Raw genomic sequence first — 16009 nt, forward strand, 5'->3', positions numbered from 1 at the left:
TCCAGGATCATGACCTGAGCCGAAGGCAGTCGCTCAACCGACTGAGCCACCCAGGCGCCCCCCAGGTTTAGTTTTCTTTTGCAACATTTCCCTGACTATGTATCCTTGGCTGCATGTTTTCATTTAGTACCGTGAATATGTCTTTTCAGCCCTTTCTGGCTTGCCAGGTCCCTATGGACAGGTGTGACGTTAATCCGATGTTCCTCTCTCCATATGTAAGAAATCTCTTCCCCCTGGCTGCTTTCTGGATTGCTTCCTTGGTTCTAAGATTTACAAGTTTTCCATGTTTAAATCTAATAGTGTATTAATAGACTACTTTGAATTTTCTATGTACACACCATCATATTATCTGTGAATAGTCACAATGAGCTCCTCAATTCTTATTCCTTTTTGTTTCTCTTGGCTTATAACACTTCAGAGATTCTCCAATGCAATGTTGACTAGAGTAGCATTGTTTGAAGATTTTAATATACCTTTCTCAATATCTGATAGAAAAAGCAGACAAAACACTGGTAACAAATGGGACCTCATTAACATATATGGAACATTACATAGTAAGTGCAGAATACATTATTTTCCAGTGGTCTTACAATATTTATCCAAATAGATGATACGTTGGGCCATGAATCAAGTCTACACATTTTTTTAATTCTTATGTTAATCCCCATACATTACATCATTAGTTTTAAATGAAGTGTTCCATGATTCATTGTTTGTGCATAACACCCAGTGCTCCATGCAGAACGTGCCCTCCTCAATACCCACCACCAGGCTAACCCATCCTCCCACCCCCATCCCCTCTAGAAACTTGTTTGTTTTTCAGATCGTCTCTCATGGTTCGTCTACCCCTCCGATTTTCCCCGCTTCATTCTTCCCCTCCTGCTACCTTCTTCTTTTTTTTTTCTTAACAAATATTGCATTATTTGTTTCAGAGGTACAGATCTGAGATTCAACAGTCTTGCACAATTCACAGCGCTTACCAGAGCACATACCATCCCCAGTGTCTATCACCCAGTCATCCCATCCCTCCCACCCCACTCCCCACTCCAGCAACCCTCAGTTTGTTTCCTGCAATTAAGAATTCCTCATATCAGTGAGATCATATGATACATGTCTTTCTCTGTTTGACTTATTTCACTCAAAATAATACCCTCCAGTTCCATCCACATCATTGCAAATGGCAAGATCTCATTCCTTTTGATGGCTGCATAATATTCCATTGTATATATATACCACTTCTTCTTTATCCATTCATCTGTCAATGCACATCTTGGCTCTTTCCACAGTTTGGCTATTGTGGACATTGCTGCTATAAACATCGGGGTGCACGTATCCCTTCGGATCCCTACTATTGTATCCTTGGGGTAAATACCCAGTAGTGCAATTGCTGGATCATATGGTAGCTCTATTTTCAACGTTTTGAGGAACCTCCATCCTGTTTTCCAGAGTGGCTGCACCAGCTTGCATTACCACCAACAGTGTAGGAGGGTCCCCTTTCTCCGCATCCCCGCCAACATCTGTCGTTTCCTGACTTGTTAATTTTAGCCATTCTGACTGGTGTGAGGTGGTATCTCATTGAGGTTTTGATTTGGATTTCCCTGATGCCGAGCGATATTGAGCACTTTTTCATGTGTCTGTTGGCCATTTGGATGTCTTCTTTGGAAAAATGTCTGTTCATGTCTTCTGCCCATTTCTTGATTGGATCATTTGTTCTTTGGGTGTTGAGTTTGCTGAGTTCTTTATAGATTTTAGATACTAGCCCTTTATCTGATATGTCATTTGCAAATATCTTCTCCCATTCTGAAGGTTGTCTTTTGGTTTTGTTGACTGTTTCCTTTGCTTTGCAAAAGCTTTTTATCTTGATGAAGTCCCAATAGTTCATTTTTGCCCTTGCTTCCCTTGCCTTTGGCGATGTTTCTAGGAAGAAGTTGCTTCGGCTGAGGTCAAAGAGGTTGCTGCCTGTGTTCTCCTTTAGGATTTTGATGGACTCCTGTCTCACATTGAGGTCTTTCAACCATTTGGAGTCTATTTTTGTGTGTGGTGTAAGGAAATGGTCCAGTTTCATTCTTCTGCATGTGGCTATCCAATTGTCTCAACACCATTTGTTGAAGAGACTGTCTTTGTTCCATTGGACATTCTTTCCTGCTTTGTCAAAGATGAGTTCACCATAGAGTTGAGGGTCCATTTCTGGGCTCTCTATTCTGTTCCATCGATCTATGTGTCTGTTTTTGTGCCAGTACCATACTGTCTTGATGATGACCGCTTTGTAATAGAGCTGGAAGTCTGGAACTGTGATGCCGCCAGCTTTGCTTTTCTTTTTCAACATTCCTCTGGCTATGCGGGGTCTTTTCTGGTTCCATACAAATTTTAGGATGATTTGTTCCATTTCTTTGAAAAAAGTGGATGGTATTTTGATGGGGATTGCATTGAATGTGTCGATTGCTCTAGGTAGCATTGACATCTTCACAATATTTGTTTTTCCGATCCATGAGCATGGAACGTTTTTCCATTTCTTTGTGTCTTCCTCAATTTCTTTCATGAATATTTTATACTTTTCTGAGTACAGAGCCTTTGTCTCTTTGGTTAGATTTATTCCTAGGTATCATCGTTTTGGGTGCAATTGTAAATGGGATCGACTCCTTAATTTCTCTTTCTTCTGTCTTGTTGTTGGTGTATAGGAATGCCACTGACTTCTGTGCATTGATTTTAGATCCTGCCACTTGACTGAATTCCTGTATGAGTTCTAGCAGTTTTGGGGTGGAGTCTTTGGGGTTTTCCACATAAAGTATCATATCATCTGCAAAGAGTGAGAGTTTGACTTCTTCTTTGCCAATTTGGATGCCTTTGATTTCTTTTTGTTGTCTGATTGCTGTGGCTAGGACTTCCAATACTATGTTGAATAGCAGTGGTGATAGTGGACATCCCTGCCACGTTCCTGACCTTAGGGGGAAAGCTCTCAGTTTTTCCCCATTGAGAATGATCTCCGCTGTAGGTTTTTCATAGATGGTTTTTATGATATTGAGATATGTACCCTCTATGCCTATAGTCTGAAGTTTTGATCAAGAAAGGATGCTGTACTTTGTCAAATGCTTTTTCTGCATCTATTGAGAGGATCGTATGATTCTTGTTCTTTCTTTTGTTAATGTATTGTATCACATTGATTGATTTTTGGAAGTTGAACCAACCTTGCAGCCCAGGGATAAATCCCACTTGGTCGTGGTGAATAATCCTTTTAATGTACTGTTGGATCCTAATGGCTAGTATTTTGGTGAGAATTTTTGCATCCATGTTCATCAGGGATATTGGTCTGTAATTCTCCTTTTTGATGGGGTCTTTGTCTGGTTTGGGGATCAAGGTAATGCTGGACTCATAAAATGAGTTTGGAAGTTTTCCTTCCATTTCTATTTTTTGGAACAGTTTCAGAAGAATAGGTATTAATTCTTCTTGAAATGTTTGGTAGAATTCCCCTGGGAAGCCATCTGGCCCTGGGCTTTTGTTTTTTGGGAGATTTTTGATGACTGCTTCAATTTCCTTAGTGGTTGTAGGTCGGTTCAGGTTTTCTATTTCTTCCTGCTTCAGTTTTGGTAGTTGATACATCTCTAGGAATGCATCCATTTCTTCCAGGTTATCTAATTTGCCGGCACAGAGTTGCTCATATTATGTTCTTATAATTGTTTGTATTTCTTTGGTGTTGGTTGTGATCTCTCCTCTTTCATTCATGATTTTGTTGATTTGGGTCATTTCTCTTCTCTTTTTGATAAGTCTGGCCAGGGGTTTATCAATCTTGTTAATTCTTTCAAAGAACCAGCTCCTAGTTTCATTGATCTGTTCTACAGTTCTTTTAGTTTCTATTTCATTGATTTCTGCTCTGATCTTTATGATTTCTCTTCTCCTGCTGGGTTTAGGCTTTATTTGCTGTTCTTTCTCCAGCTCCTTTAGGTGTAGGGTTAGGTTGTGTACTTGAGACCTTTCTTGTTTCTTGAGAAAGGCTTGTATTGCTATATACTTTCCTCTTAGGACTGCCTTTGCTGCATCCCAAAGCTTTTGAACAGTTGTGTTTTCATTTTCATTGGTTTCCATGTATTTTTTTAATTCTTCTTTAATTTCCTGGTTGACCCATTCATTCTTCAGTAGGATGCTCTTTAGCCTCCATGTATTTGAGTTTTTTCCGACTTTCCTCTTGTGGTTGAGTTCTAGTTTCAAAACATTGTGGTCTGAAAATAGGCAGGGAATGATCCCAATCTTTTGGTACCGGTTGAGACCTGATTTGTGACCTAGGATGTGATCTATTCTGGAGAATGTTCCATGGGCACACAAGAAGAATGTGTATTCCGTTGCTTTGGTACGGAAAGTTCTGAATATGTCTGTGAAGTCCATTTGGGCCAGTGTGTCATTTAAAGTCTTTATTTCCTTGTTGATCTTTTGCTTACACGATCTGTCCATTTCAGTGAGGGGGGTGTTAAAGTCCCGCACTATTATCGTATTGTTGTCGATGTGTTTCTTTGCTTTTGTTATTAATTGCCTTATATAATTGGCTGCTCCCATGTTAGCGGCATAGATATTTACAATTGTTAGATCTTCTTGTTGGATAGATCCTTTAAGTAGGATATAATGTCCTTCCTCATCTCTTATTACAGTCTTTGGTTTAAAATCTAATTTGTCTGATATAAGGATTGCCACCCCAGCTTTCTTTTGGTGTCCATTAGCATGGTAAATAGTTTTCCATCCCCTCACTTTCAATCTGGGGGTGTCTTTGGTTCTAAAATGAGTCTCTTGCAGACACCATATCGATGGGTCTTGTTTTTGAATCCAGTCTGATAGCCTGTGTCTTTTGATTGGGGCATTGAGCCCATTTACATTCAGGGTATCTATTGAAAGATAGGAATTTAGTGCCATTGTATTGCCTGTAAGGTGACTGTTACCGTATATTGTCTGTGTTCCTTTCTGGTCTATGTTGCTTTTAGGGCCTCTCTTTGCTTAGAGGACCCCTTTCAAGATTTCCTGTAGGGCTGGTTTTGTGTTTGCAAATTCCTTTAGTTTTTGTTTGTCCTGGAAGCTTTTTATCTCTCCTTCAATTTTCAATGACAGCCTAGCTGGATAGAGTATTCTTGGCTTCATATTTTTCTCATTTAGTGCTCTGAATATATCCTGCCAGTCCTTTCTGGCCTGCCAGGTCTCTGTGGATAGGTCTGTTGCCAATCCAATGTTTCTACCATTGTAGGTTACATATCTCTTCTCCTGAGCTGCTTTCAGGATTTTCTCTTTGTCAATGAGAATCGTAAGTTTTATTATTAGATGTCAGGGTGTTGACCTATTTATTGATTTTGAGAGGGGTTCTCTGTGCTTCCTGGATTTTGATGCCTGTTTCCTTCCCCAAATTAGGGAAGTTCTTTGCTATATTTGCTCCATTATACCTTCTGCCCCTCTCTCTCTTTCTTCTTCTTCTGGGATCCCAATTATTCTAATGCTGTTTCGTCTTATCGTATCGCCTATCTTTCGAATTCTGCCCTTGTGATCCAGTAGTTGTTTATCTCTCTTTTTCTCAGCTTCTTTATTTTCCATCATTTGGTCTTCTATATTACAGATTCTCTCTTCTGCCTCATTTATCCTAGCAGTTAGCGCCCCCATTTTTGATTGCACCTCATTAATAGCCTTTTTGATTTCTACTTGGTTAGATTTTAGTTCTTTTACTTCTCCAGAAAGGGTTTCTCTAATAACTTCCATATGTTTTTCAAGCCCAGCTAGTATCTTTAAAGTCATGATTCTGAACTCTATATCTGACATCGTACTAATGTCCGTATTGAGTATGTCCCTGGCAGTCGGTACTACCTCTTGTTCTTTTTGTTGAGGTGATTTTCTCCATCTTGTCATTTTGTGCAGAGGAGAATAGATTAATGAGAGAACAAAATGCTAGCAGAGTAACAATGTCCCCAGAAAATATACTCTAAACAGATCAGAAAAGACCTGAAGCAGTGGAAAAAGAAATGGAAAGAGAGAAAAAAAAAGGAAAAAAAGAAAAAGAAAAAGATAAAGATAAAAACAAACAAAAACAAACAAAACAAAACAAAACGAAACAACAACAACAAAAAAACCAGAATGTGATCAAATATGATCAGGCTGGTATATAGATCAGTGCCACACACTAGATTTGGGGTGTATTTTGGTCTTTTAGAAGAAAGTGCCTCCCAAAATTTTAAAGAAAGAAAAACTTATATATGTACAAAAATAAGTGTTGATAGGATGAAGGGATGGAATATGACTGTAAAGATGGAAATTATAAAAAATTTTATAAAAGGAATTGATAAGAAGTTGTTTGAAAAAAGAAGAGAGGATTTAAAAAAAAAAAAAGAGAGAATGTGATCAGGCAGGGGGAATAGAAAACACCATATCCTAGAGATTTAGGGTATATTTTAATCTGTTAGAAGAAACTATCTCAAAATTTTAAAGAGAGAACAACTTATATATATATGCCAAAAATAGGGTTAACTACTATGAAGGGATAGAATATGACTCTAAAAATGAAAAATAAAAATGTTTTTTTTAAAAAAGGGATTGATAAGATGTTGGTTGAAAAAGGGAAAAAGAAAAATTCAAAAAGAAAAAAAGAAAAAAAGACAGTTAAAAAAATTAACTTTGAAAGACTAAAGAATCATGGTAAAAAAGCCGTGAATTCTATGTGCAGTAGTCCCCTAGTGCTGGAGTTCTGCCATTCTCATTGATCAGTAAACTTGGTCTTGGCTGGCTGTTCTTGCTGATCTTCTGGGGAGGGGCCTGTTGCCGTGGTTTCCAAATGTCTCTGCCGGAGGCGGAATTGCCCCGCCCTTGCCCCCTCATGGCTGAGTAATCTGCTCGCGTTTGCTCTCCGGAGCTTTTGTTCCCTGCGAGCTTTCCGTACAGCTTTGGAGGCGGAGAGTGAAAATGGCGGCCTCCCAATCTCCGCCCCGGAGGAGCCGAGAAGTCGGGGCCCCGCTCCTCAGTGAGCCCCCAGAGAAAAGCCGCCAGTCACTCCCATCTCCCCGGTCTCCGGCCGCACTCCGTGCTCACCCGGCCTGTGACCGCGCGCCTCTATCTCTGGCACCCGACCCCGGTGGAGTCTCCAAACCCAGCAGATCCCTGCGGTGCCCTCCCGCGCGGCTCCTCCCGGAGGAGGAAGGTGAGTCTCCCCGGATCTGCCGCTTGTTGGGTCCCTGCTGGAGGAGCAGGGGCCCGACTGTGCCCCAGATCATGGTTTATGGCAACCCCGAGCTGAGAGCCTGCGCCTGGGCTCCGCCTCTGCAGCCGGCTTCCCTGCTCTGTTACCTGGGAGCTCTGCCACACTCAGGCAACCCCAGTCTTTCTGTGACCCCGAGGGTCCTGAGACCACACTGTCCCGGAGGGTTCCAACCCCCGCTTAGCCACCAGAGTGACGTCCCTCAGCGGAGCAGACTTTTAAAAGTTCCGATTTTGTGCTCCGCGGCTCTATCACTTGCCAGAAGCGTGGACGGAGGCCCCTCCGCCGCCGTCTATCCTCCCGAATATATCGCCGCGGATTCACTTCTCCGCACGTCCTACCTTCCAGAAAGTGGTCGCTTTTCTGATGAGAGAGTTGTTGCTCTTCTTTTCTTGGATCTCCTGTTGAGTTTGTAGGTGTTCAGAATGGTTTGGTTCCTATCCAGCTGAATTCCTGAGAGGAGACGAAATCCAGGTCTCCTACTCCTCTGCCATCTTGCTCCGTCCCAGGCCTTGAATCTTCATAGGGTTTCTCTCCCACTCTTGGGAGTACAGTTGTTGTACCGATACCAGCAACATATTCACCAATTCTGGCTCACCCTGCTTGAATAATTATATGTCATCAATATGATGGAACCAAGTGAGGTTTTGTGGAATGTCCAGAAGGCCCATGTCCAGGGGGTGCTGGAGCTGCCTCCTATTGTTTCATGAAAGGAGCACCTGGGTGGCTCAGTGGGTTAAGCATCTGCCTTCAGCTCAGGTCATGATCCCAGGCTCCTGGGATGAGTCCCCTCGTTGGGCTCCCTGCTCAGTGGTGAGTCTGCTTCTCCCTCTCCCTCTGCCACTCCGTCCCCACCTCCCCGCCTCCCCATGCTCTCTCTCTCTCTCAAATAAATAAATAAAATCTTTGAAAAAAAATATCATGAGAGCTGTTAGATTTTCAGGCATTTTGCAAACCAGTTGTTAAATACAGCTATTAAAAATAAGTCATTATAAATTTATAAGTTATATTAAAAGCAGAGATAATATTTAAAACTGATCATTTCCTAGCTATTTTACTATATTCTGTGATTTTTTTAACTTTTATTTGCATTTATTTTATGCAGAATTTACTAACAGGCCATAAACTTTTGTTTCTTCAGTTTCTTCTGGGATATCGTTTTCTTCTGTGCAACCTCCCCTTCTGGTTTAGGAACAATCTGCTCTTTTTCAGTAAGGATCATCTCAATGTGGCAGGGATAGCTCACGTGTGGGTGAATCCGACCATGAACCCGGTAAGTTCTGTGTCGCATCTTGAGGGTTTTGTTCACCTGGATGTGCTCAATGGCCAGAGAATCTACATCTAAACGCTTAAGCTCAGCATTGCTCTCTTCATTTTTAAGCATGTGCAGTAAAAATCAGCACTCTTTTTGGGCCACCAGCCCCGTGTCCAGCCCCACTGTTTGGCCAGGGCACACCTCCCAACTCCACCATTGTAGCCAGAGAGTGGTGCACGCTGCTTTTGCAATGTGACATCCTTCAATACTTGGTGGCTTTCCAGATATGCATATTTTTGATGGCCTGGGCAGTTTCATGTGTGTTCCTAAAGTGAACACAAAGATTCGAACCTCTTGATTGGCGTGATTTTGTAGGGTTATCTGGGTCAAGTGAATAGTGAAATATTTCCAGAGATCACCTCAGGCTGCTTATGGGAAGAGCTATATTTTATGCTAAACTGTGCTTATTGACATCTATTGTGTCTGTATGATTAAAAAAAAATACTATGATATACTGCGTGGGGGTGTGTTACCATGTACAGCTCTCCAAATCTGCATTTTCAGTAAAGTCACGCTGGCAGCTTAAAATTGGGTATGGTAGAAATATTCCTTCTACAGAAATCAGCAAATAGGACAGACCACATTTTTCTGCCTGTAGTACCAGCACATGCTGTCCATGTCCCTTTGGACCACGTTATGATGCCAGAGTTATGATATAGTAACATAAACGTACAGCCGTGCACACACCGTGTAGATACCAGCACATGCTGTCCACGTCCCTTTGGACCACGTTATGATGCCAGAGTTATGGTATAGTAACGTAAACATACAGCCGTGCACACACAGTGTAGATACCAGCACATGCTGTCCACGTCCCTTTGGACCACGTTATGATGCCAGAGTTATGATATAGTAACATAAACGTACAGTTTTACTCACACCATGTAGATGCAAACTGCTTCTCGTCCTCCATCCTGATAGTATTTGAAAACACATTCACCAGTACCCAAGAGCCATGTAACTAAGCCCCAAACCATGTTAATCAGGCATGAAAGCTGTAGTTAGGACAACTACCTGGTTGTGTTTCTGGTGGCTCATTGTCTTCTTCCAGGATCTGGTCGGGTGTTTGTAGTGACCAGAGTGGTCAATGAAGTGGACAGGATAGGAACAACCACCCCCTGCATCAATCTGCACCATTTCCTTTGGATTGTGATATTGCTCTGGACTTAGTGTCTTTGTGGAGAAGGGAGTACAGATTCGGGACTCCCCCTCAGCATCCTCCTACCATATCACCTACTCCACTGGCCCAAGAACCAATGTGGGGATTCTGCCAAACACCAGGTGTATGCATTCCAATTACACATTCAGGAACTATAAAAATGACTACTAGGTAGGTCCATGGACCTCACAGAGCCACTGTGATTTGGACCAGGGCCAGGGTGCCATTGATTAGCTGACCCCATGAGCCCCTACTGCAATGGAGGACAGGCATGTTAATGAGTCAGCTATGTTGTATGAGCCTTAGACTGTTCCAGTCCTAAGGTTTTGTAATTCTGTGCTGTTGCAGTCAGGTCCAACTCAGACAGAAGTCGATGGAACAGAAGGAAGTTGAGTACTTTAAAAAATGGGATCCTACATGATTGGATCAGAGGCTTGGGGGAATATCTAGAAGCCTGGGGGAGTCTCTGGAGTGGTAGGGAGGAGACCACCTTGTTATTCCTGACAGAAAGAAGCAGTGGGGGACCTCTTTACCTACCACAGGGATAGCAAATGCTGGCATGGTTCCTCTAGATAGTCCCCTGCCTCTGTACCACAATCAGGGACTAATTGTCTGTGGACTGTGGGACCCTAAGGTCTTAATAAAATTAATGAGCTTTGTCTCCATAGGATGGGAGTTATGCAATCCCTCCCTCTAGCATCAGATCAACCCTTCTAATCCCTGTGCCCCTGAAACAACCTACCTTCTCCCCAGCCCGAGGGCAAATGCTGTTCAAAAGCAGGAGCCTCTGACCTCTGGGGCCTCACCTTCCCTGCAGGGACGTGGTGCGCTGAGGGTGGCGTGCAGACCCTGCAACCAGCCCACTTAGGTTCAAATATCAGCTCTCGTGCTCACTGACTGTACTGTCTGAGACAAGGGATTTAATCTTTCTCTGCTTCAGATTCTCTACATCAAAGGGAGAGGGTGCACAGAGTTGTTGTGTGGGTGATCAGAGGCTTGCTGGTAAGTGTTTGGCAACCAGTTTGGTTGGGGGAAATACGGCCCCCGATTGAAGGGTTAGCCAAGCTCTGTGGCGTAAATATTCCTACAATGGCTGGTCCAAGCTACCAATAGTTTAATTCTCTCTCACAAAAGTCCCCAAAATTTAACAGTCAGGAGCTAATATGAGCCAACTCCAGCACATCCCATGTCCATGTGCCTAGAGAAGTGTTGATTCTGCAACAGACAAATACAAAGACTTCTAAGGGATGGAGACTTCTAAGGGATTCACCTCAATCAAGCATGTTAATTAATGACAATAACAGCATTATCTGGAGGCAAAAGTTCTAGGGCTCAGTGGTTGGAAGTAAGGACCACAAATCAGCCAAACATCATCATCAGGACTCTACTTCCCTTCTACTATGGGTGTGGAGACTGTTCAGGCATACTGTACGAGGTGTAGGAGTCTCAGGATCTACACTGAGAATCCACTGCTTGAGGCCATGGCCCTGGCTGGTGAGAGAGCTCATGTCCCCAGTCTCAGAAGTAGTTGGTGGCCTCATCTCTCTGGGCTAAGGGATGGCCAGTGCCTCTATAAACATCCAGAAAGAGTGGGAAAAGGCTAAACAGGAAAGGATCATCTAAGTTTTGTGCCCTGCTAAGGCCTCAGTCTCCCCTTTTGCAATAACCGATAATTCATACTTCACAGGATTTGTCTGTGAATGTAATGAAGTAATGTACTTTGAACTTTAAAGTGTTATTATTTTTATTCCACTTGTAGAAGAACAGTGAAGAAACTAGAGTGGGGGTGGAATTGAGTGCCCAGTGCTCTTGGATGTTACCTCTGGAGTTTCTGCTGAGTCTTCGAGGTGCCCTTCTCCTTTCAGGTAACCTGGATGGGGAGGACCATGCTGCAGAGCCAACAGTGGAGGATGTTTCCCTCCTAAAGTTCATGCTGGGCACCTTCCCAGGGTGTCTGACTGTCCAGCTGATCTTAAAGCGCTGGGCTAACCAGTTGGATATCTGTGCCCTGGTCCTGAGGGCACAGAAGTTCTACTTCCTGGTGGGCTACAGTGAGACTCTGCTGTCCCACTTTTACAAATGTCCCATCCATCTGCACCTCCAGACTGTGCCCTCCAAGGTCATGTATACATACATCTAAGACAGTCACCTTTTCTGGATCAGGCTCTAGCCTGCGAAGGACAGAACCATGTGCAAAGAAGTGAAGTAGAAATGGGGAAATACATCACCTCACTGTCTCAAGGATTCCTTTTCAAAGCTGCTGTTGAATAAATAGACCTTCTCTGTTGTCTTGTCTCTTGGTTTGTCTTTCCTCCTTAGAGAAGAGAACTAGAGTAGGGTTTCTTTGAGGATGTTCCAAGGCTCCCCAAAAGGTGGCCAGTTGTTTGAGGTTTGGGTAATAGCTACAGTGCAATGAGTCTCTTGTCACTTTACCAGGAACTTTACCTGGAGTTCTTTGTTTTTTCTCAAAGTGGAAGAATCCATTTTTGGTCATTATAAAATAATCAACATTAATTTTTAAAAATTTTAAATAGTTTGGACATGTGTCAAGTCAACCATGAACGTTTCTTGTAATTTTTCCACAGAGAACTACTGTGAACAGTTTCTTTTATTTCCAGATGTACTTTTTCCCTCTAGAAATACCTTAATGGATACTCATTGCTTAATAAATAAGCTTTCAAATGAACACCTACTGTAGGCCACAGATTCTTCTGAGTGCTTGGAATCCATCAATGGACAAAACATTCTGTTCCAAGATCCCTGCCTTCGTGACACTTGTATCCCCATGGAGGTCGGCAGGGAGGGTTAGGCAGCACTGAGGACTCCAAGCAGGTGAGCTCAGTGCAGGAGAGCGTTTTAGGAGGTGGCATCTGCAAAAGCTGCATGTGGTGCTGGGTGGTGGGGAAGGGCTTGCTGACCAACTTCACTGTGACACTTGACCTTCACCTTGACCATGACCCTGTTTCACTTAACCCTGAACCTCAACCTCACACACCCTAATTCCAACTCTGAACTTGACTTATGACCCTGACTCTGATTCTACCCTAAGCTTTACCCTCATTCTAACAGTAATGCTCTCCCTAATCCTACCCACAACTTGACCTTCACTCAACCTCACTCTTACCTGAGGGTCTCACCCGGACCCTCCCCTGATCATGTCTGACTCTGACACTGATGTTGACTACATCCCTCACATAACCCTGATTTTCAGTAAGAACTTCACACTGAAAATATCCTAATGCTATCTGACCCTTACCACGACCCTGACTGTGACCTTATCCTAACTCTAACCCTGAGGCTTGCTTTGACTCTGACCATAATCCTCACCCAGACTCTCGTCATGACCTTGACCATAAAAGTGACAGTCATCTAAATTTGACCCTAGCCCTGATCTTCCTTTATTGATAAACCAGACTCTGATTTTGACCCCAAAATGCAACCGTCACCCAGACTCTGTCCCTCACACAGATCTGAGCCTACTCTGAACCCTGGTCTTGACCCTGATTCTAACACTCAACAACCCTGGATTGATGTGACTGATTGTCATTCAGGCCCTGAGACACCCTCACACCTTGCTGACAAAACTCAGCCTTAACCTGACGCTTCACTCTGTCACCGACCCTTATCCTGGACTTCATGTGAATTTAACCCTCACCCTCTTCTTGATTCTCACCCTAACACTGATCTTGACCCTTCCACTAACAGTGATCTGACTGAACCTCAGCTGGACTTGATTATGTTCCTGACCCTCATGATCCTGATCCACCCACATACTGATCATGAAACTTCACTTAACCCTGACCTTGACCCTGAACCTTATTCAAATCCTTAACTGACACAGGCCCTTATCCTATCCTCGACTGTGACCCTGATGCACAACCTTGCTTTGATATTCACCCTATAGACTTACCCAGATCTTGACTCTGATCCATTATTTTAATTGAAATATATTTGACATACAACATTGTATAAATTTAAGGTGTACATGTTGATACATTTATGTATCTTAATACATTATATATCATGGAATGATTGCAACAATTAGCACCTCTATCATATTACATAATTATCCTGTCTTTTTAGTCATTAGGATAATTAAGTTCTAGGTTCCTAGCAAGTTTGTTGATTATAATACAATATTGTTGTCTGTGCTCACTGTTCATCATAAATTTGTACCGTTAGGCAACATCTGCCCTGTCCTCTCCACTCCCCAACCCCTGGTAACCACCATTTTGCTCTGTTTTTGTGAGTTTGGGTTTTTTAGATTACACTTATAAATGATGTCCTACAGTATTTGTCTTTCTCTGTCTGACTTATTTTACTTAGCATAATTTCCACAAGGTCCACCATGTTGTTGTAAATGGCAGGATGTCCTCTTTTCTCATGGCTGTCTAATATTCCATTGTATTTATATACCACATCTTCTTTATCCATTCACTTACAGGCTATTTTGAACAACGCTGCGGTAAACATAGGAGTGCATATCTCTCTCAAAAACCCTGTTTTTATTTCCTTTGTGTGTATACCTAGAAGTGGAATCACACTGCATCATTGTTGGGTCTATTTTTAATTTTTGAGAAGGCTTCATATTGTTTTCCATTGTGGTTGAGTCAATGTACATGCATACCAGCATGAAAGAGTTCCCTTTTCTCCAGACCCTAGCCAGCAATTTTTATCTCTTGTCTTCTTGATAATAGGCCTTCTGACAGGTGTGAGTGATATCTCATTGTGGTTTTGATTTGCATTTCCCTGATGATGAGTGATGTGGAGCATCTTTTCATGTGTCTGTTGGCCCTGGGATGTGTTCTTTGGAGAAAGGTCTCGTTCCAACCATTTTTCAGTCAGATTTTTTTGATTTTGAGTTGTATGAGTTCTTTATATATTTTCAGTAATAACTCCTTATCCAGGGTGCCTGGGTGGCTCAGTCGTTAAGCGTCTGCCTTTGGCTCAGGTCACGATCCCACGGTCCTGGGATCGAGCCCTGCATCAGGCTCCCTGCTCCGTGGGAAGCCTGCTTCTCCCTCTACCACTCCCCCTTCTCGTGTTCCCTCTCTTGCTGTGTCTGTCTCTGTCAAATAAATATATAAAATCTTTAAAAAAAAACTCAACTCCTTATCCAATGTATGTCTTGCAAAAATTTTCTTCCATTCTGTAGAGTGCTTTTTTGTCTTGTTAATGGTTCCTTTTGCTGTGCAGAAGGTTTTAAGTTTCCTGGAGCCCTATTTGTTCATTTTCACTTTTGTCTTTGGTGCTGGTGGTGTCATATTCAAGGAATCATTGCCAAAAGCAACGTTAAGGATCTTCCTCCCTATATTTACTTCTAGGAGTTTTATAGTACCAGGTCCTTCTGTTTCAGTCTTTAATCTATTTGAGTGAATTTTTGTGACTGGTGGGTCTAATTTCATTGCATGTACTCATCCAGTTTTCCCCACCTCACTTGTTGACAGGCTGTCCTTTCCCCATTGTGTGTTCTTGGCTTCTTTGTTGAATAATTTTTTGACTGTATAAGCAGGGGTTCACTTCTGTGCCTTCTATTCTGTTCCATTGGTCTATGTGTCTATTTTTGTCTGTCTATGCAGTAACATACTGTTTTTATTCCTGAAGCTTTGTAGTGTAATTTGAAGTCAGGAAGTGTGATATCTCTGGTTTTGTTCTTTTTTCCTCAAGAAGGACATTTTAACAATATAAATTTTTCTGATCCATGAACAGAGTATGTCTTTCCATTTGTTTGTCTTTCCATTTCTTTGATTTCTTTTAACAAAGTCTTATAGTTCACTGTACAGGACTTTTGCATCCTTGGTTAAATTTATTCCTAATATTTTATTGTTTTTGATGCTATTGTTAATGGGGTAGTTTTCTTTATTTCTTTTTCAGATGTTTCATTCTTAGTGTATAGGAACATAAGCGATTTCTGTAAGTTGATTCTGTATCCTGCAACTTGACTGACCTCTAACAGCCTTTTAGATTTTCTATAGACCGAATCATATTATCTGTAAACAGTGACAGATTCACTTCTTCCTTCCTGATTTGGATGCCTGTTAGTTCTTTGTCCTAATTGCTTTAGCCAGGACTTCTAATACCAAACTTAATAAGAGTGGTGTGTGTGGGCATCCACGTCTTGTTCCTGCTTCTTGACGAAGGGCTTTCAATTTTCACCAGCAAGTCTAATGTTAGCCATGGGCTCATAACGTATGGCCTCTAATATACTGAGGTATGTTCCTTTTATACCCGATATGCTGAGGGTTTTTATGAAATAATGTATTTTGTCAAGTGGTTTTTCTGCATCTCTTCAGATGATCATGTGATTTTTTCCCTTTTATTTTAT

The 16009-nt window shown here is 42.1% G+C and overlaps 1 pseudogene; it reads left to right on the forward strand.

Annotated features, from left to right (window-relative positions):
• The window catches only part of LOC135363149 (histo-blood group ABO system transferase 2-like), a 115249-nt pseudogene that overhangs the window by 77575 nt on the left and 21665 nt on the right, over positions 1-16009 (forward strand).

This window comes from Mirounga angustirostris, unplaced genomic scaffold (genome assembly GCF_029215605.1).
Source record: "Mirounga angustirostris isolate CCGP_5_RB_7025 unplaced genomic scaffold, mMirAng1.0.hap1 SCAF_34, whole genome shotgun sequence".
Taxonomy (NCBI): Eukaryota; Metazoa; Chordata; class Mammalia; order Carnivora; family Phocidae; genus Mirounga; species Mirounga angustirostris.